The 20,519-nt window shown below is 41.3% G+C and overlaps 1 protein-coding gene across 2 annotated transcripts in view; it reads right to left on the reverse strand.

The window, feature by feature from the left end:
* KCNJ6 (potassium inwardly rectifying channel subfamily J member 6) overlaps positions 1 to 20,519 on the reverse strand; it is a 192,532-nt gene that overhangs the window by 149,496 nt on the left and 22,517 nt on the right. The window lies entirely within an intron of this gene.

Genomic DNA, 20,519 nt, shown 5'->3' on the forward strand with positions numbered 1-20,519 from the left:
CTGCATCATTGCAATCCCACACAACTACGCAAAGCTAGCTCCAGGAGTAAGGATTATTTTTGAAAAAGGTTTGGAAAGGCAGAGGTGAAGACATCCTAAACTGCACTGAAACAAACATTAACAATTCCAGGTATACACATCATAATATATGGGCTGTTGGGCTTTTTCTTTTTCTTTTTCTTTCTTTTTTTTTCCTCCTTCTCATCTGTCGAACTCCCAAAGGGTCAGATTGTGTTTGCTTGTTTGCTGACACTAGTCTGGCCTCTATGGGGAATTCACTGTGTGGCATGCTGGGGTGAGCATTTATAGGAGGCTTGCTATCTTGCACTAACTCACTGTGTGAACTTGCTCAGGACAGGATTCACCTCACCTCACTTCAGCCATCCTCACATTAAGCATCTGCTTCTGCAGGTCATCCTGTCTGTCACTACAGGCCATTGGAAAGAAAAGGCACTGCTTTGCTCCCTCCTAAAGACTGCACGGGGAACTGTCCTCTGGAGGTACCTGCCTCCTTCAGTTAGTTAGAAAGGGTACCTAGACAAGGGGCTGAACCTAGAGGTTTAACTTCTTGGTAAGACAAGTTCTCCTCCTTTTCTTTGGGTGCAGTAAATGTTCTCCATGCGCTCAAAGCACATAATGTTCTCTATTCTGTTTGACATGGGCATGTTCACATTGAAGGTAAGGTTCAGTATGGGCAAGTGTATTGCAGGCTGTATGGGGTAGACTTGAGGACAAAACTAGGGATAAGACACCTTTGTCAATAAAAATGTAAACTCGTCATCTCAGTGGCTGGAAAACTCCCAGTCTATCTACAGTGTTATCAATACCGAAAGGTTTGAGTGCGATGACTGGGACTATATTTCACCCAGAAGGAAAATCATCTCTCACACCAAATACATATGCATCACAGTATTGAGGCATAACCTGTGAAAGCAGAGAGGAATCCATCTGGCCTGCCATTTACGGGCACTGCATTTTTACTGTCACTTTTAAAAAAGTTACGTTAACACCCACCTCCGGGCTAAGTCTTTGCGTATGCAGCTCTGCCCTAAAAACATTCCCTTTCTCAGCTGGAGAACCTGCCCCTGTTTTGCCCATGTCTCTAGCTGTTCTTTCATGTTCCTGGTACAGAACAAGAAACTGAAAACAGCTGCATAACATGTATGTGCATGTCTCTGGGGAAGGTGAAGAGAGGCAGCTGCTGCCTTTGCAGAATGTAGAAGTGCTTTAAAAATATTTTTTATGACACTGTCTGAATATGAGTGACTACTACTTGAAATTAAAACCTAAAGTAAAACTTACACAAAAAGATATCTTCTGATTATTGTATACAATTTACCTAACAGACATATTGAAGTATTTTTTATGTGTGACATCTAATACATTTTCAAATCTCAGGCTTCATTGGCACTTCATCTACCATCCTTCATGTCAGTTGCTTTCGCTCTGATTCCATATTGTTTGCTTTCCATAAATAATACACTGCTCTTTTCTAGCTGACAAAGGACAGCAGTTAAGAAAAGACTTTCTTGCTTCTCCTTATTTGATAACATCACTGAGGAATCCTAGATGGAAAGAAGTAACTTCTCCTATCATGTTAAGCCTTAACAATTTGCAGGTAATTCCACTGCAGTAAATTCTATTACGTAAAATTGTTGCACCTGAAAAACAGACATCTACCTGCACTGTTGGGTTGTTAAGTTGCAGTTTGAGCTGTGCTAATTGTTTCTTCTTACAATGTATAAGCAGGCATGGGAGACTGAAGGACAGAAAACAGGCTGAAAGTGTTTCTCCTGACCCACACTAAATTTTCCATGTTGCCAAAGGACTTAAAAAAATGTCTCTGATCTTTGAGGGATATGGTTCTTTCCTCTCCAAATATACGAAGTCAGACACTAGTAGCTGAATAAGATAAGAAGTCACAGAAGACGAGTTCTGATATCTGGCAGAGCTAATCAGGTCATACTCTAACATCTGAGCAGAAAATGAAGAATCTTAATTGGAAACACATGCTGGGGCTTGACATCTTCTCCATTTCCATTGTAATGCACATTTGATGGCAGCAGTGTACAATAAGGGTTCAACACCCTACAAGAACAAAACACAGTGGTTTTAAAAGCAGAAAAAAATCTTAGTCATCGACTGGACTTATTAAATTTTCTTTAACTCAGATTTCTGAAGATTCGAAGAGTTTGTAGTATTTGTGCCTCAGAGGTGCATTGCTTGCTTTTTAATTGGGGAGGTAGGTGGATGATCTGTTTAGGAGAACATGGTGGCAGCATTCCCTTCCCTCAAATTTACTGTAATTGCTCCAAGGAGTGAGAAAACAATCAGGGCAGTGAAATTCTGAATCTTGCAGTCTGCTGTGCTGGAGGAATCCTGTGAGACTTTGAGTCACTAAGGTTATTTTTCCTTTGTTTTAGCTCTGTGTCTCATGTTATTGCCCTGCCTTCTAGATGCCCAGTTGGGATGGACTCATTCATCTTTATGAAGCATGCATTTTTGAACTGTATCATGACTAGTGTCATGACCAGACACACATGGGCTAATTTCCTTTTGAGGAATGCTAGATGGATGACCTGTTCTGCTGCCAGTATCTGAACTGCTGTTTCCAGGACTCCTTGAACATCTTTGCATACCTCTGTGCTGTGCTGTGCTATCACCTCTTGATATAGGAAGAGCATATGCTTACCTAGCAATTGACTGTCACAGGAAAGGTGACTGTTGCAAATGCATTTATAGTCAAGCTATTGAATTAGCTGTCCCTTTGAATTTATACGTGCTAGTCCATGAATGTACAGGCATAGATCTCTGTGTGCTCATGTGCACACAAATAAACACACCGTCTGCATATTGTCTAAGTTTAATTTTAATTTTACTACACATATTTTCCTTGTATTCCTGCCAGTGATTTTAATGGACTCTTTTCTTTCTCTGCTTACTGATTCCTGAATTCTTTTCATGGCAAATGAATAGAAAAGACAATATATGGAGAAAGAATTTGAGGAAAATAAAAATGTACATTTCTGATGCATGCTGTATATTTTACTCTTGAGTGGGGTATCTTCAGTGTCCTTGTAAGGGATGTTATGCTGACAGAACCAGTGGAGAATGTAAGAGTGATTCACAGTGAAAATTGGTGAGGAAAATTTGCTATTTACAGTCAAACAAAGTCCTCTACAGACTTCTGACTACATAACCTTTAATATAGAAAAACAGTTAATAACAGTTTCTTGTAGATTGGCAACATTGAAGCAGAGGCATGGAACTGCATATATAATGAAATTGGGAAGCTTTCATCATTTTCAGAACTGACAAAAATAGTGGATATTTAAATATTTCATCTTGGCTTATTATGAGCTGGCATTTCTTCGTACTTACTAATAACTGAATGCATTGTGCCTTAAAAAAGCTTCAGTGCAGCCTACCTGAAGATGAATACAGCTAGCTAGGAACCACTGGCAGGGAGGGGAGATTGTTACAAAGGGCGCATGCCTGGGTATGTACTAATAGGTTGTAGAGGTTAGAAGAAGGGACAACACATTTTTCTTATAGACCTGTGGTTTATACTGAGATTAAGCCAGTGTGTCCTGGAAGCCTCTGCCATATGTTGTCTAAATGGAATTATTTGACAATTTAATTCCAGTTCCATAATTAAGCACAGTTCAGTTAGTACTGTGGATATCTCGATGCAGAGGAGGAAGGTGTGTGTAATAAGAAACCACAGAGGGATGTTAAAGCCAGACAAATACAAGCACAAATGTTTAGTAATGTTTATATGGTAACCTGTGGGTCCAGCTGCCAGGTATGACATAGATTCACCACTTCTTGAGCTCTGGTAACAAGACATGGACATAGCCTGGAAAAATATGTTTTTTCCAAAGACAAGCTACTACTCTAGGGTCATGTGGTATGGTCTGCTTTTTACAGGAGTGAGATCAAATGAACTGATGGTGATCCCTACTCTTAAAAACAACAGAAAAACTTTTCAAAGTCATGTTATTCCCTTGGTTTACAGGCTCTGCCCTGCAAAAAGTAGAATTTTAGCTAAAGGCTTAACAGACCTGGGAATAAAGCACTGGCTGAATAATGCACGGGGTTTGACTGCACAGATTCAAGAGAAACATGGGACTTGTGTCTTCAGATGTCCTAGGGACTTTGGTCCCCTCTGCCAACAGTTAAGCATCATTCCATAGATCCACATTCAACCCAGAAGGGAGAGGGAGTCCAAATAAATTACTTAACTTGTCTTTGAATCACCTGATTTTAATGAGAGTGTTCTAAAATACATAACTGTAGGAATGCTTAATGCAATGACAGCTCTCTTCATTAGATAGCAGTCCCTTCTGTGTCCCTGCATGACACACTGTTGTTTTTTCAACTAGTTAATCATCTCTTTTGTTAAGTAAAGATATATTTTTACATTTCTACCCATTGAAAGTCAAAGTCTTTGGCTTAGTATTGAATTATCTACTGGAATGGTCTCCAGCTTCTGGGGGCTTGAAATAACACAGTTACTCATTTTAATTTTGGATTAAATTTAGATTCAAGTCACGTGAAATCATGCAGTAATCTAAAAATACCCCTTGCAGAGTTTTGTCTGTGGTTCCCAAAGAGATATACACAGCATATACAGATATATGATAAATCTAGTATAACTTTTCTGTATTTGTTATAAGAATATTCAGTTTTTCTGTCTATGTTCAGTAGTTATTCTCCATCCTACTCATGTCCAGTGAAATCGGAGAAAGAGTTAGTTGCAGCATATCCTCATATCAGGACCATTTTACTTCAAGTTCACTCCATAAAGCACAGCGCTGCCTGAAAACCTTAGGACTAGTATAGGCAGATATTTCACAAATTATTCATGAGGCTACATTGAATGTATTCCTCCAAACTGCTTTACCACACCATTCTCCCTTTAAAATATCTACTCTTTCCAAATGCAGAAGGTTGTCTCTGTTGGCAAGATCCAGTGTACTGAACAAAGGCTAAAAGCCAGGGACTCCTTAATTCTAGCAGCAGCTTGCTCTTTAGTAACAGATCTCTTTCTTTTCAAGAGGATGCACCAAATTAAATTTTCAGTGGAATTTTCCATGGAACCATTCTTCTCATTGATAATGTACTCACCAAACCTGCAGAAGCTAAAGAAATCCTAGGTGGCAACTGTGGAATCCATTTCACCTACTTTTTCCATTCTTAAATGACATTGCCACTTCTGCTCCTTCTGTAGTCAATGGAGGCAAAGGTAAGCAAGCAACAAGCAGGCAACAAGCAGGCACTTCCAGAGATTCCACTGGAAACAGGATTTGAGAGGGAATACTTTTTTCTTCTTTGTTGAGTGACTGCAGAGGGACTAGTCCAACTTAGTCTAAATGCCTAAGTTTTTGACAGTTAGCATGACTGAAATGGTTGATCGTTATTAAGATATAATGGAAATTACGCAATTTTGACCATTGCATTACACATTCTTGATGAAAGAGTAGCACAGAGCAGTTGTGTTCTCCTTTCCAAAGTCAAAGAGGAATAGCTGGCATAATACAAATCAAGATGCTGCTTAGGTCTCCACTGTCCTGTAAGGCTTTGTCTACATGAGTAAGTAAAAAAAAAAGTGCATGAAAGTTATGGGCACTGGAACTCAGTTGTTTGCAATTCTGAATTGTTAGAGTGCCCATGAGCATAATTTTGGCCTAGGCCAGCTGGCAGTCTCCCACTCCTGACAAGTAATTTGGACATAAGTTTTGCAGACTGGGAGGGTTTGGTACATGTCAGAGGACAGTCCCAGGCATCAGTTTGTGATTACAGCAGCTTACTTAGCTGTGTTCCCATTCTTATCTGTATGAGCCTTTTAGCATTAGTAAAGCCTTTGTGTTGGGCTTTGTCACAGCAACTCTATGTGTCCCATAGGCACTATGGGGTTGGGTGGTGTTTAGATTCCAAGTCATACAGAATTGCTTTTAATATATGACAGGTATCCTATTGGTTCTGGCAAGCTAGCCCTATTATATCTGTGCAATTGGAAACTGAGTTCATTTAAGATTCTTTTAAACTTTTTATTTCACTCAGCTTTCTATTTGATGGGGAAAAATAAAATGTGTATGGTACTGGCTACCTAAGGGGTCATTTAGTTGAACAGTATCAGCTTTTTTCTTCCCTTCAGAGAAAAACAGCTTGAAAAGGTAACATTTGAACAAACATGGCCTTTCTTTCTACACACATTATGGTAAAAACCATTAAAAAGCTCAAGAAGTGTTGAAACACTATTCCATTTAGCATTTCCCCTTCTCTCTTGAATCATGATTGTCTTTTCTAGTTACCAATTATATCTCTCATTTTACTGCTGGAACACCCACCCATAGGATTTACATTATATAGCACTGTCTAGTATTTTATTGTGTGATCTTACAACTTAGAGTGTAGACTGCAGAAGTGATAAGCTGCAAATTGTTCACTTTTGGACTTGTTTTTCCTTTCCTAATGACAATTAACTGAAGCAGAGGAAAAGTTACATCTGATGTCTAACTAGGGGTATGATATTTCAACTTCTTTATATTGTATCAGTGACACATTCCTAATGTTGTACACTTAACTGATAGGTAGATAATTTTTATGTTTGATTTTTTTTTCGTATTTTCCCCAGGAGACATCACATATAGGTCCTAGCAGAAGAACTGCAATCTAGAAGAAATAATTTTTCTTATTCCATCTATCAATGCTGGAATTAATAGTACGCATTCCTCAAATTATTTTATACCAATGACTGTTGCTTTTAAATCATATGTCTAATGCCAGAAGTATTTAACAGTTTATGTAAAATTATGTACTTATGTTAGACATCCAGGTGAAGTGTATGACACAGTGCTGGTCTGTTTATCCTGCTTTGCTAATGAAGTTTGAATTCAAAAAGACACTAAGAAGTTAAACTGCAAAGATAACCCTGAAAATGTCCTTCCTTCTGCAGTGGGAGTTAAATGGATGTCATAGATGTCATGGATTTTAAATCTATTTTTCATTAAAGTTTATGGTGCAATAGAGATACATACTAGACTCTGTAAGGATTGGGAAATACCGTATTTGAACAGGGGGAGTGGAAGAGAAGACTGCCAAAACATGGATTACAAAGCAACAAAATCTTAGGCTCAGAGGTTATTCAGAATGGTATTGTACAAGTAAAGTAAGCAGCTCTGCTGCCCAGCTGCTCCAAAGATGCCAATAGTTGTTTTAATCTTGCCAGGGGGCTAGATGCCAGTGACAAAAATTAGCATAGTGTAACATCTGCTTTCTGTGATTGCCACCCAAAAATGAGAAAGGAACATTCAGTTGCTTCAATATGCATGACTGAAAAGGACATAGATTTTTTAGCATCCTCTTTATCAGAATATGCTTTTGTGCACTGCTGCTTTCCCCAGCCTGTTCTATGCAGCGCACATTCTTTATGGACTTCAAGATAATGACATTTTAGGACTGGCATCAGGGCTCCTTCCCAGCCATAGCTGTTTGTGGGGTCTCGAGTCCAGGGTGACTCAGTTGGTGTTCTGGAGCCTTTCTTGGTAAAGGCCTCCTCTCACCTCCTCCTCCAAATGCCTCAGGGAGGCAGCCAAGCATGCTTAATTCTCTCTTAACATTTGCTCACAGGGCAAGATGCTTCTGGCAGACACAACGTCTGTTGTAATTTACAGGCAACTTGATAAAACAGCTGTCCTACATTTCTGAAGTGCTGAACACCTTGAAGATACATTTGGCTAAAAGCAACGTAAAACAACTTTGAAGCCATTTGAAGGAAAAGCTCTGTGGTAGCAAAATGTAAGAAAGAACGGAAAAAGTCATCAGGCATGATCAAACCTAGCTGTTAGATACTTGTTCTTAGGAGCGGGATGTACTGCTTCTCTTGTGCCTAACTCTCTAGAGTAAGAGAGAAACAGATGTTTCAGGGTGGAATATGCAAGCTCTAGCACATTTGGGAAAAGGTATATTGTTTTCCAGTGGATTCCAGTCCTTTGGCTTTGTAGCCAATTATCCTTGTTTTAGGGGAATACTCTGTGTTACTATTGAATTTGAATCTGGTCTTTCAGACCTTTATTTTGTCAAGATAACTTTGAATGCTAACCTTATCTTCTAAAATACTTGCATACTTTACAAGTGCAGTTAATTCCGTCATTCAGAGCATCAATGCATCTAAGACAGAATTGGACACTCTACAGACCCAAACTGACACATTCTTCTATACTGTCAATGAACCACCAGTAACTCTTCCCTAGCACACTTCTACAATCAGTTTTGTAACCATGACTATGTAATTTCTTCTAGACCAAGTTTTGCTCCTTTCTTATTAGAATACTGTGGCAGATGGTGTAATGTCTTCATAAAATCAAAATATATGACCTTCTCATCTTCTTTCTTAGCCTGTGTTGGTCTACTGTAGAATGAAATTAGACTGGCTTGTTGCAATATGCTGTTGATAAAACCATTTTGACAGCTCTCAGCTTGTATTTTCTGGTGCCTACACCAGTCTGTATTTTTTAAAGATCTTAAGTTAAGGTGAGTGGTCCATAATTCACTAGTTTGTCTTCCGTTTTCTGTGAAACATCTTTCTTGCTAAAGATGCACACCACACTTCCTCTTTCCAGTCTGTTAGAATTTCCCTCATTCTCCATGAATTCTCAGGTAGCTTTGATGTTGTCACAGACATTCCTTTAGTGTATTCTTCAGGTTTAACCGAATTTGAAACACCTAGCTTTTTGTACACTGTAGCCTGTATCTTCCCAGTTATAGGGTAAGATCTTCCTTCTTGGTTTGGACAGTACTAGAACCTTGCTCACCCCAGGCCTTTCCAGTGAAACCTGATGCAAAAACTGCACAAAATACTCTTTATCCTACTAAGTATCATCTCTAGCTTTCCTCCCTGTTGAGAAGTGGGCCAAGATTCTCCCAGTGCTTTCTTTTACTACTGATCTACTTACAGATTAATTTCTTGCTATCACTGATGCCTCTTGCAAGCTCAATTTCTTTTTGTTTCTTGGCTTCCAGAGTTAGCCGCTATTTCTTTCAGCAGTTATCTTCAATGCTATGACACAGTTTGTGTATGCTTCCTTCTTGTAAGGTCAATGTGAAGTTCACAAGTTAGCTCAGCTGATCTCTTACTACATTTCTTATACTTCATCTGGATTCCTCTGTGTGTGTGCGTGTATGCACCTGTGTGGGTGTGTGCCCTTTCCCTGAAGGACAGCTCTCCTTAACTGCTGTAGTTTTCTACAAAAATCTCCCAATTTCTATGACCAGCAGCTCCTACATTCTGGGTGATTCTTCCAATTACCCACAAAAGAATGAATCTACTGATCCTTCTAGTTCAGTGATCTACTTTAAATCCCTGATGTATTAGCACCTTGTTCCTTTCCTCTTCTATTATTACCTCGGCATTTGTATCTAGTCTTTCCCTATACGTAACATGGCTGGATAAGCACTGAAGAAACCTACTGTGTCAGCCACCTCTTCAAGCCTCTGTTGCACCAGTTAACTTGTTACCTTGATCATTTAGTAAGATATCTGTGGTAGTGCAAGAAAGACAGGAAATGAAAGGGAAACAATCAGACTTGTTCAATGGATTGACTAATTAATTCACTTTATCCCTTTTATGACGTTTTCATGAATGGCCCTATGCATGCTTTTGATTTTAGGTCCTTGTCAAAGTTACAGGTGCTTACACATACCTAGGATCATAGAATCATTTAGAAAAGACCCTTAAGATCATCGAGTCCAACCGTTAACCTAACACTACCAAGTCCACCACTAAAACATGTCCCTGAGCACCACGTCTACACATCTCTTAAATACCTTCAGGGATGGTGACTCAACCACTTCCCTGAGCGGCTTGTTCCGATGCTTGACAACCCTTTTGGTGAATAATTTTCTCCTGAAATTTTCTGTCATCCTTCCCTTCAAGGGCAGTTAAAATCCTCCTCCAGGAGGAAGTTTATAAGCAAAGGTGGCCTTCCTTTCTCTTTGTCACGAGGTGGCACTCCTTTTATCACTAGCTGATGGAACACCATTCTGCAGTCAAAGAAGCCACCCTCCATCCCACCATACCATGTGAGCAGGGGGCCTGAACCCCTGCTCTTATCCCTTCATGAGCCTGGCCCTTCACTAAAAGAACTGGCCAAGACCATATTCCTGATGTTTATGTGTTTCCCTAATTCCTTTGCTCTCTGAGCTTCCTAATTAATTTTGATTTGCTCATTCAAGGTAGTAGTAGTGTCTAGAGTAAGAAGTGCTATTAGTGGTGCAGGTAAGCCTAACTTTTCAGTTAGTTCAGACTCAGGCTGTTCAGCAGCAACACATCCTCTGAATTCTTGAGGAGTCCTTTCATAATAGATTTGGAATAGATTTTTTTCTGCCTACCAGGATGATGTGTCTGCTCCTGATCTCAGTAGATGATTACTCAGGAGCTGGAAACTGTCTGCCTTCAAAGATGGATGGAGCCAACTTTATCCCTCCTCTTCCTCCTATTCTGTTACTGGTACTGTTGCAAAACCTACAGTCATCTACTGTCTCTGTCTTTGAGGTTTCCTGTGTTAAAATGTTTATGACCATTGTTTCATCTGGTGACCCAATCTTACAGCTTTCCTTCATAAGTCTTATGAAATTCTACTCAGTGGTATGTCCGGTGCTGAATATCTTTCCCATTTTGATCTTCATGGAAAGGGAAATACAGCCCTTGCAAATGTAGTCGAAGGCTTGGGATGAAGCATTGACCTCATCTGCCACTGTCAGTGATGCAGGTTTGCAAAGAGTTGAGAGACAAGATACTTCTTGTGGAACTGCCTGTGTTCATCACTTTCTTATATGTACATTGCAAAACTTGTAAACTGTCTCCTGAAACTTGTATTTGAGAGCTCTTGAGAGCTGCTGGGCTAGTGGCTTACCAAACTGTTGGCCTAGATGAATTCTGCTGCTTTGTTGTGAGACACTGAATCCTGTGGTGAATTAATGGTGGAACACTTTGTTGTAAGGAGCTGTTAACTTGGGTTCTAAAAGTTTTCTAGCAGCGTTAGCTGGAGGGTGTGCCTGTGTCTGAAGGAGTCCTGCCTCTTGATAGGATTAACTCTCTAGGTAGCAGTGCCACATCAAACTCTCGGATCTGAAAGTAGCTTAGCCACAGTTCAGTCTCTACATTGCATTTCGTGTCATGCTTTATAAGCCCAGAACTCAGCTTAACGCTTTATGTGCACCTTAGAAGGATTTTAGTAAGTAATCAGTATTGCTACTCATGATATTTGACCTTTCTGTTTTCTTTTAATCTCTGTTTAGACACATTGGGAGAAATTCACACCCTTGCTGAAGGAAAGACTAAAACTCCTTCACTGAAATTTTAGCAAGTTTACAAAACTGATGTGTTCTCTTGTACTTTGCTCTCTCCATCCCACCGCTTCTCTCATTTTCATTGTAATTTTACTGCTTTTTATCAGCAGCAGACCTGGTTCTCCAGTGCATCATGCCCTGTATGCACATACAAACGTTGCATCTTGGGGAATTAGTTTGATTGAGATGGAGGGTTTAATTTTCCTCATGCTAATGCCAATATGCTGTTTTGGAGACCTGCTCTAGTGTTTCTGCATGCTGTTCACACTCTTGCAAAGTGGCTGTCAAAGTTTCTCATCCTGATTTTCATAGGTATATATGTGACTCTCCAGAGTTCAAGGCAGGGGAGAATTGGACTTAGAACAATTGAACACTGTTACTTTCTAATGGGAACTGGTCAACTGAGAGTTTGTACCTTTCTCCAAATAGATAACTGAATGTGGCTCTGCCGTGTTGAGCTTGGCTCTTAAGCTGGGTTTGCATCCAGCTTTTGCACATGGCTGGTTATATAATACTGCAGCAGCATGGAAAGACAAGAATTACTTGATGAGGAAAGTGACAGTGGAAAGGAGCACTGAATTTCATTATAAAGGTGAACAACTTCAGTTTGTGACAGCTAAGAGAATGAAGTTCTTTAACAGGGATTATTTGGATTAGAGGAAATTTTACCAGACAAAATGTCCATCTCTCTGTGTATGTAATAAAACGCTGCAGCCTGTGGGTTTAAGTCAGTGACCTGACAAAAAGCAGGCTTAATTGCATAATTAGTATTAGATTCCTGTGGCCCTGGTTTGGTGCAAATAGTTGACCATTTGCAATAGTTGACGGTGGCATTCTTCTGACATTCAGAAATCTCCAAGTAGGCATAGCTGTAAGTCGAGATCACATCGGAAGCTTTTGGAATCTGATGTTCGCCACCCATGGCACTAGACTGAAGGCACTAAGAGCCAGCCAGTATAGTTCAAAGCATCTGTATTGTCTGTGTCAACAGAGAACCTGACCGAGACTAGGAAAACACTCTATTTCATCTGTGCGTCAGCTTCCCATACCTGTGCCCACCCATGCTGAGGAACTAGCTCTGTAGGGATACAATTTCTGCCCAGTATATGATTGTTGTATTCAGCAAGTGTCTGAGTTTCTGTCTTCTATGATCCATCCCATACAACACCAGTGAGAATGCATGGCATGCAAATTGGGAGTTACTTAGGCCTGCATCTCTTCTCATCGTATCTTCTTTTAATGGCACTGTCAATAATGTAGAGCTGTAAGATGCTGCATGATGCATCTACTGTAGCCATGCTAAGCTTGAAATATTCTTCCTTCTGTGGGAGTTGCTAGAGGCAAGGGAGCTTCACTTTGAGATACTACTTAAAAGTTCACAGTGATAGTAATTAGGAGAAATTATTATTTGACTTTAAACTGAATGTGTGTCATCTGAACACTCAGTGTCTTTAATGAGTCTGAGAGAGAATAAACAGAGACCTCCAACATCACTCTCCCAGACACTGTCCTGACATGGCTGCTTTGCTTCCTAAACTGTGACTCTGCTTAGTGTTTTTTTTTTTTAGTAAGGACTGTGTTCTTTGATCATGTCCCATTGCCTGTAGAAAGGCTACAGGTTAATAAGGGCCATAATTGCTTTTTGTTTAGAAAATTGAGTACTCTGTCTGCTTGTGGCTAGTGCTCTGAAGTGTCTCTTAGCACTTCCTCGCACTACACCCCTGCATGATCTTGGTGACAAAATATAATTCCAGTAGGAGGCAGAGTATATCATTCCAGTGGGGAAATGAAAACCATTTCAGTATAGGTGAGGACATGTACTAGTGGACAGAGTTTACTCCCTTCTAATCTGGGAAAATTAGAATTTGCCTACTCCTCACAACAGGATACCTTTCCACAACAATCCACTTTTCAATATACTTTTATACCCCCAGGCTTTCATATTAACACACATTGAGGAAAAGAGAACCTTCAGGAGGGATGTGGAAAGGCTCTTCAAGTATGGAGGGTAACCATGAGACATTTCCAGAGGCCCAGTGGGGATAAAGGCTTTGTTCAGCAGCCCTGACAAACTGAATTAAGAAAAAATACTTTTTGGTACAGACATAAGGAGCAGGAGAGGTGCGAGGGGAAGTGAAGGCAAGGGAAAGATCAGCCACTTGAGGGGGAGTAAATAATGAGTATTTAGTTCGAGTACCTGAAACAGCTCTGGTGGCCAGGGTATAATCTAAAGACACTTCTGTTCATAGAGCTAAGAAAGAAGCTGGAGAAACCAGTTTGATCAAAAGCATAGAAGAGCAGGGGTACATCTGTTTCAGAATTCTTTGCAATGCTCTTTCTGTGCTTTTATTAGTGGACTGAAATGGCAGTAGTTTAATTCAAGTCCCTACTGTAGCAGTGTAAATAAGTCAACCAGAAATTTCACTGTCTTAGAAAAAAACCCCTGATTACATGGTAGTGCAGTTAATTCACATTTTCAATTATTATCCCACAAGGATATGTCTATGAGGAAATTATCACTAAGCTAAAATTCTTCCACAAAGATTGATATAGGTGACAAAATTTAATTAAGGGTTTCAATTTATTCCCACTGAAATGAGTAGGAAAACTCATTCAGTTCAAAAGCAGCAGCTACCTTTTATGTGTGACTAGTATCAAAAATATACAGTTAAATATATCAGAAGAAACAAAGCTCATAGTAAGGACTCAGAACTAACTGAACGAAGACTCCTATACAACTGTATGTAACTGTATATGCCCAGACAGCTCTATGGACTTCGGTAGTGCAGAGCTACTCACATAACAAACATTTGCCAAGTGGATGATTAAACATTTTTTAACATTTGCCTTCGCTTTGCTGCAAATGTGTTGAAAGTTTCTTAAAATTATGTAGCTTCCTATTTCAGTGCACATGCACACAGAAGAATATAGCTAAAGTATTTAGTGAGGGTGGGAATTTTATAAAGGTAACATTTTATAAAGGAAAATTCCAAATCTATTTCTGGGCTGGGATGCTGTACACCTACTTTCTGCAAGAGAAATCTTTACAAATGAAATATAAACCTAGAAATATGGCACAAATTTGGGAAAGATTGCCAAGTAATCATCCAATGATCAACTATTCACACAGAAAATGAAGTTAATCCCAGAGAATCAGCAAAGTTAGCAGCAAGAGACAAGGATACTCAATGTGGAAGAAATTATCAAATTTAAAAATGAGAATAACGAACATGAGCATATTAAAAATCAAAATACATAAGGAGTTCCCCTATGACTGTAAACAGGAAAATTATATACCTTCCTTTTAAGACAGATAAGAAGGTGGAACTACGGGCAGATTAGCCTTTCTTCAGTCCTTGGCAAAACTATGGAGGATATTCTGAAAAAAGCTATTTACAGACACATGAAAGACAAGAACATGATCAGGAACACTCAGCTTTGGTTTATCCCTTGGCAAATCATGCTTGGCCAGTTTGACAGCCTTCTACAGTAAACTGTCTGGGTCTGTGGATGAGGGGAGTGTAGTAAGTCTTTAGCAAGACTTTCAACACTATCCCATAGCTTCTGCTAGCCAAACAAGGACAACTGAACTGGATGGGCAGACTGTAAGGAGGGGTGGAAAATTAGCTAGACCTTTGAACTTGAAGGGTCTACTGTTCCCAGTCTAACAGGTCATGCTGTTCCTTGAGGGTTGATACCTATTGGAGTCAGCTTTAATGCCTTTATCAGTGACCTGGACAACAGGACCAAAGGCATTTCAACCAGCCTCCAGATGACACCAAACTGGAAGGAGCAGTTGATGCACAGGGAAGGTAGGGAAGTTACTCAGAGGGAACTAGACAAGCAAGAGGAATGGGCTAGCAAGAACTTCAAAAAGTTGAACATGGACAACTCCTGTACCTGGAAAAGAGAAAGGTTGGGAACCAACTCACTAGGTAGCAGCACTGCATGATAGGAACTGTGGGTTCTATAGACAGCAAGTTGCACATGGATCAGCTGTGTACTCTTACAGCCATGAAGGCTGAACGTATACTGGGATGCATTAGTAACAAATTAGCAAGCAGGTTGAAGGAAGGGATTATTCCCTTCTGCTTGGCATGGTGAAGTTTGACTAGATATCTCCAGATGCCCCTTCTAATCTATTTTTTCTAAAGTTCTGTGAAATGATCTCATAATTCTCAGATTCAGTACTGTTTATTAGGTTTCGTTTTGAGGTCATTACAGGTTTGTGTCAGGGGTTAAGTTAGGGTAATAACTATACATACACTGAATGAGTCTTTTCACAGGGACCAAAATCCTGGAAGTCGGTAGGACATAGAAGCTTAGGTCCTTGATTATTGGCACAGAAGAAATATTTACAGGCAGTATAAAGGTAAAGCATTCTATTTTCCAGTTAATTGTATAAACATTTTTATTTGGGGAGAGAAGCTTTTTAAGAGTTTTCTTAACTTTTAGTTCTAATAGTTCTAATTTTGACCTCTCTACTAATCATTAATACATGTTTATCTAGCTGCATCAGAACTACACTGTTCTCCTCCTTTTTGCCTCCCACGCTGGTGTGTAGGATTAAGTAGAAGTGCTAATTCTAGGTTATTGAGTATGGTTTTGATAATTACAGTTATAACTGGAGAGTAAGGTTTGAAGCTTAGCTCTGCGTTTTGGAGTGGTTATTTTGTTTGTTATGGTGTGGGGTTTCTTTTGGGGTTTTGTTTTGTTTGTGGGTTTGTGTGTTTTGTTTTGTTTTTTTTTTTTTTTTTTTCTGATGGTACACCTTTAACAATGAGACTCGACTGACTATGAAACCAACCCATGAAATCCAGTCTTTAGACTGTGGCTATGCTGAAATATGAAATATATGCTTTGGGTCCAGCCTCACTCAACTTTAGATTTCACAGAAATGAAAATTTAGCCTGAAGACAGAAATCTAATTGTTGTAGAAAGTTAAAAGTTCTTCCTCTTTGTAATTTGCAAAAAGTGAAACCTGATTTTTCTCCCTCTTCTGCTCATAAGGAGGGGTGTGCCTGAGGCCTTGTTTTAAAGATTTCTTGTCATTTCAGTTGCCAGTGTTTGCTCTCACCTTTCGCAATTGCACAACCCAGCTCCTTAGCTTGCCTTTGTCTTGGACCATATGGGGTAGTCCTGCCTACACACTTGATAGCTACAACATCACTTGACATTTTAATGGGCCTACTGTTCAAGAAAATAATTTTTCATTAGACTTGATCTAATGTTTACTTACTACTGAAGAGGTCCTTTTTACACAGGATCTAGTCCAGCACCCTTATGAGCCATGATATCTCTTTCAAGCATAATATAATTTCCCCTCTCTCAGTTTCTCCTTCATCATAGTGACCTGTATAAACAGCTGATCTAAACATGTTTTGCTTTGCTTTTAAACTGATGGAATGGTTAGACTTATTGCCACAAATTGATATGGGTCTGATCCTGCACTACTTGTTTATGGCTAACTTAACTAAGGGAAAGTAGCAATCCCATAAATCTGACTTTATTCTGATTTTTTTTAAATAATTACAATGTTTTATTGGTTGGTGTGAGGAAATATAACTGATGACAGTTTTTATGCCTTTGATTTGACAGTTTCAGCTGTGCTTACCTCGATTGCTAGTGGCTGACATTCCATGTAGGTCGCAACAGCCATTAATGTTAAAATTATCTGCTTTGAAATGGAACCTCTTGTTGTTCAATGCTTTTATTCCAGCTATTCATAACACACGTATAATAACATTGTATTTCCAATATGAAAAGCATTCTAGTAAAGCATCTGATGCACAGTTTTGAGGAAAAACCCAAGTCTCCCAGGAAGTCACTATCAAGTGGGAATGAGATTAAAACTCTTTTCCTGAGCTTACTGTTTGGTAAATTTAGCATTCATTGTTTAAGAAGGTCTCTTGGTCTCTTTCTGCATGATCAACATTAAAATATTAATACTTAATAAACTAGGAATATTGTTTTCTATTATCAAGCTGCCTCCACTAGTAAAAATTGTACAACATAAATGCAACAAACACATTAGCCTAAACCATATCTATTTCTAAAAACTGCTGGTGTTTAATTGTCCCAATTAAAATGCAACATTCTGTATCAAGCAGATGATGAAAATGCTGAACAGAGCTCCCAAGCTTTTAACAATGAAAATTAAAGAAATAATAACTTAGAAATGTGTTCTCTACAACGCTTCAACCATTATTACTTAAGACATAGTTTAATTTATTTGAGCAAATGCTAATATGAATTCTTTTACTTCTTACTTTTATAGAAGCACATAAACAACTCCTGAGAAATCATGCAACTTGGGAGGCTCATACTGAATGTGGTGTAAATGCACTGGCAGAAATTCCACAAAGAATTCTGTCTTTTACTAAACCGATTAAGGTTGTGCTTGTGGAATTTTCTGTTGATGTTTCTATAATTAATTTATTTAATGTTGCTTATAAGGCAAAATAATTTTGTAATTATCTGATAAAATTATTCTGACACTGCAGGAGTATTGTCTTACATAACAAAATCAATAGCTTCAAGTATTATAAATGATCTGGTAATTGCCCTGAAGAGTTGTGTTCTATTACTTTTCCTCATTTTCCCACAGGAAAGTACTGAGTTCCCAAGCCCATACTTACAGTTCAGTCCTTTATTTCCATCCTTTTGAGATAGGTCTGAAAATGTGAGGCCCATAATTAAAAAATTCAGGTCTCCATTTCCATAAAGGCTTAACTGACTAGTTCAATTGGCTTGTCGAGAAGTATAGTTAGGGCAAAATGTGCTTCTACAGTTAAAAATCCCTGAACCTGTTATTCTTAAGACATGAATTTGCTTGGAGTCCCTGCATAAGTACAAAGCCCAACTAACTCCCATGCTAGAGTAAGACTCACCTATGTGGTTGTCTCTGCTAGGCTAGGACTTACTTGAAACAGACAATTTATAACAAAGGAGGAACCCAGTAGCTGGTGTGATTTGACAGTTTGCTTATAGTTAAAGCATAACCTCAAGAGGCTGGGGATTTGGATTCAAAACCAATAATTCTAGATGTATCTATAGTTTACTGCCTATCAGGACCGAGGCGAGATTAAATAAATCTTGTTTGCTTAATGCAAAAAGAACATCCTGACATGGTGAACAGCAGAAAAGTGACTAATCCAGTGCTATCTTCCCCAGTGAATATTATTCATTATGCTGTTGGCTTTTCTAGAATATTTTTTCATAGTCTCAAGCTATAATTGCATATGTAACTGCTAGCATAAGATATGTATAGGAAAACTAAGACAATAATTTAAAACCTATCAATGCAATAAGTATATCTTGGCTTCTGGTGAATTATCACTAACCTGAATACCTTTTTCCTCCACTTAGTATGTTTTTTTAAACTGGTCACCAAATGCCTGAGGAGAACAGTTTATGATCAGGAGTTTTTTTTTCTGATTAGTTGATCGTGTCTGTCTGACTGGCAGAAACTCCACCTGTCTAATTGTGTACCTCAGCAGTGGGATAGCTCCCTGCACTAAGAGTGCAATTTCTTCAAGTGCAATTTCTCAACAAGTTTTCTTAAGGAAAACAAGTCGAGAATCCATATTTTTCACAATTTCTGCAGGACTCATTTTATGGATGTTGTGCGTGTGAACAGTCTTACTGGGGAAGCAGTTCACCATAACAAGTCACAAAGAACCACTGCAAACGAGTCGTAAGAAACAACCTCGAGCAAGTACGTGTAAAAGGTACCATTCATTAACGTGTTTGCTCTCAGCTCTTGCATGCATTTAGCTCAGGAAAGTTTAGCGGCCCTAGGTGAGGCTTCCTCTGGCTCCCGGCACCCGGCGGGGAGCGGCACTGTGCTCAGGACTGACTCTAGCAGAGGGAGGCGCGGGGTTCCCCCGGTCCTCCCCAGCGCAGGGCCCCGATGCAAAGCATCCCGATGCCGGCCGCCGGGAGCCGCGCTGCTCCGCGCTGCCCGCGCTGCCCGCCGTTCCCCCGCTGCCCGCCGTTCCCCCCCGCCCGCGCTGCCGCCGCTGCCGCCGCTGTCCGCGGTGCTGAAGCGGGGTCGGGCCGGGCCCGCAGCCGGCGGCAAAGCCCCGGGGCTGGCGGTGCGCGGCGGGGCCGAGGAGCGCAGGGCAGCGGGCGGCTGCGGGGCACGGCTGGCACAGCAATAAGCAGCCACGAACAGCTCGCCTCGAAGCAGCTTCCTCTGCCCGCCGCGGCCGGAGGCTCCGCGCATAGCGACTCGGGGACAGCCGCGGCTCGCTGAGCCTGTACGGTGGCCCCTTCCCCACCAGGGTCCCAAGGCTCTTCGTCGCTCCCCTTTCCAACGAGAGGGAAGTTTTGTCTGTGATATCTTTCCCCCCACCTTTGGGACCGGACCTGGCCGGGAAGGGGCGGCGGCGGGTGCCGGGGGAGGGGAAGGGGGGAGTTATCTCTTACTTATTTATTTATTTAGATTTTTCCTCCCTCAGGTCGCCATGGTGATACCGAGCTCGCTCTCCCTCCGATCCAGAGGAGACGGGCACCCCTTCGTGAGCATCTTCCCTCCACTCCCGCTGCCCCTCTCCCCCGGCGGAGGCTCTCCCTTCCCTGCCCGCCCAGCGGGGACGGGGCCGCTGCCCCCTCAGCCTAGCTCCGGCTCCCCTCAGCCTCGCCCCGACTGCCCTGAGCGCTGCCCGCCTCGGGCTCAGCGTGACCCCAGCTCCCCGCAGCGCAGCCGCCCCCCACTGCCCTCCCAGAGAAGGAGTGAGATCGGAGCAGCCAAAACAACATCCCTGCCACCCCGCTTTGAAGTTCTTCCCGGTTTCGGCACTGCCGCTGGAGCGCTGATGGGGAGGGGGCGGCCGGGCGAGACGTCGTCCCTGGTCGCCCCCGCCCGCGGGTGCCCGCTGTCGAGCCCCGAGGCGAGGGGAGGCCGGCAGAGCCCCGGCCCCGTCGCGGCGGCAGCGCTGTACCCGAGGGCGTGGGGCCGGGGCTCACACACGGGAGGCTCCCGCGACGGCAGCTGGAAACGGCCCCCCGGGGCCGGCCTGGCCCTCCCGCCGTGTCCCTCTCAGCCGCGGCTCCCCCGCCGCCACCTCGCCGCTTGCCCAGCGGAAAGCGGCCGAGGCTGCTCGCCCCCCGGTTACATAAGTAACGCACCCCGCATCCCCCCGCACTGCCGTTGTGACTGC

Source organism: Falco punctatus (genome assembly GCF_963210335.1).
Source record: "Falco punctatus genome assembly, chromosome: 2".
Classification (NCBI taxonomy): Eukaryota; Metazoa; Chordata; class Aves; order Falconiformes; family Falconidae; genus Falco; species Falco punctatus.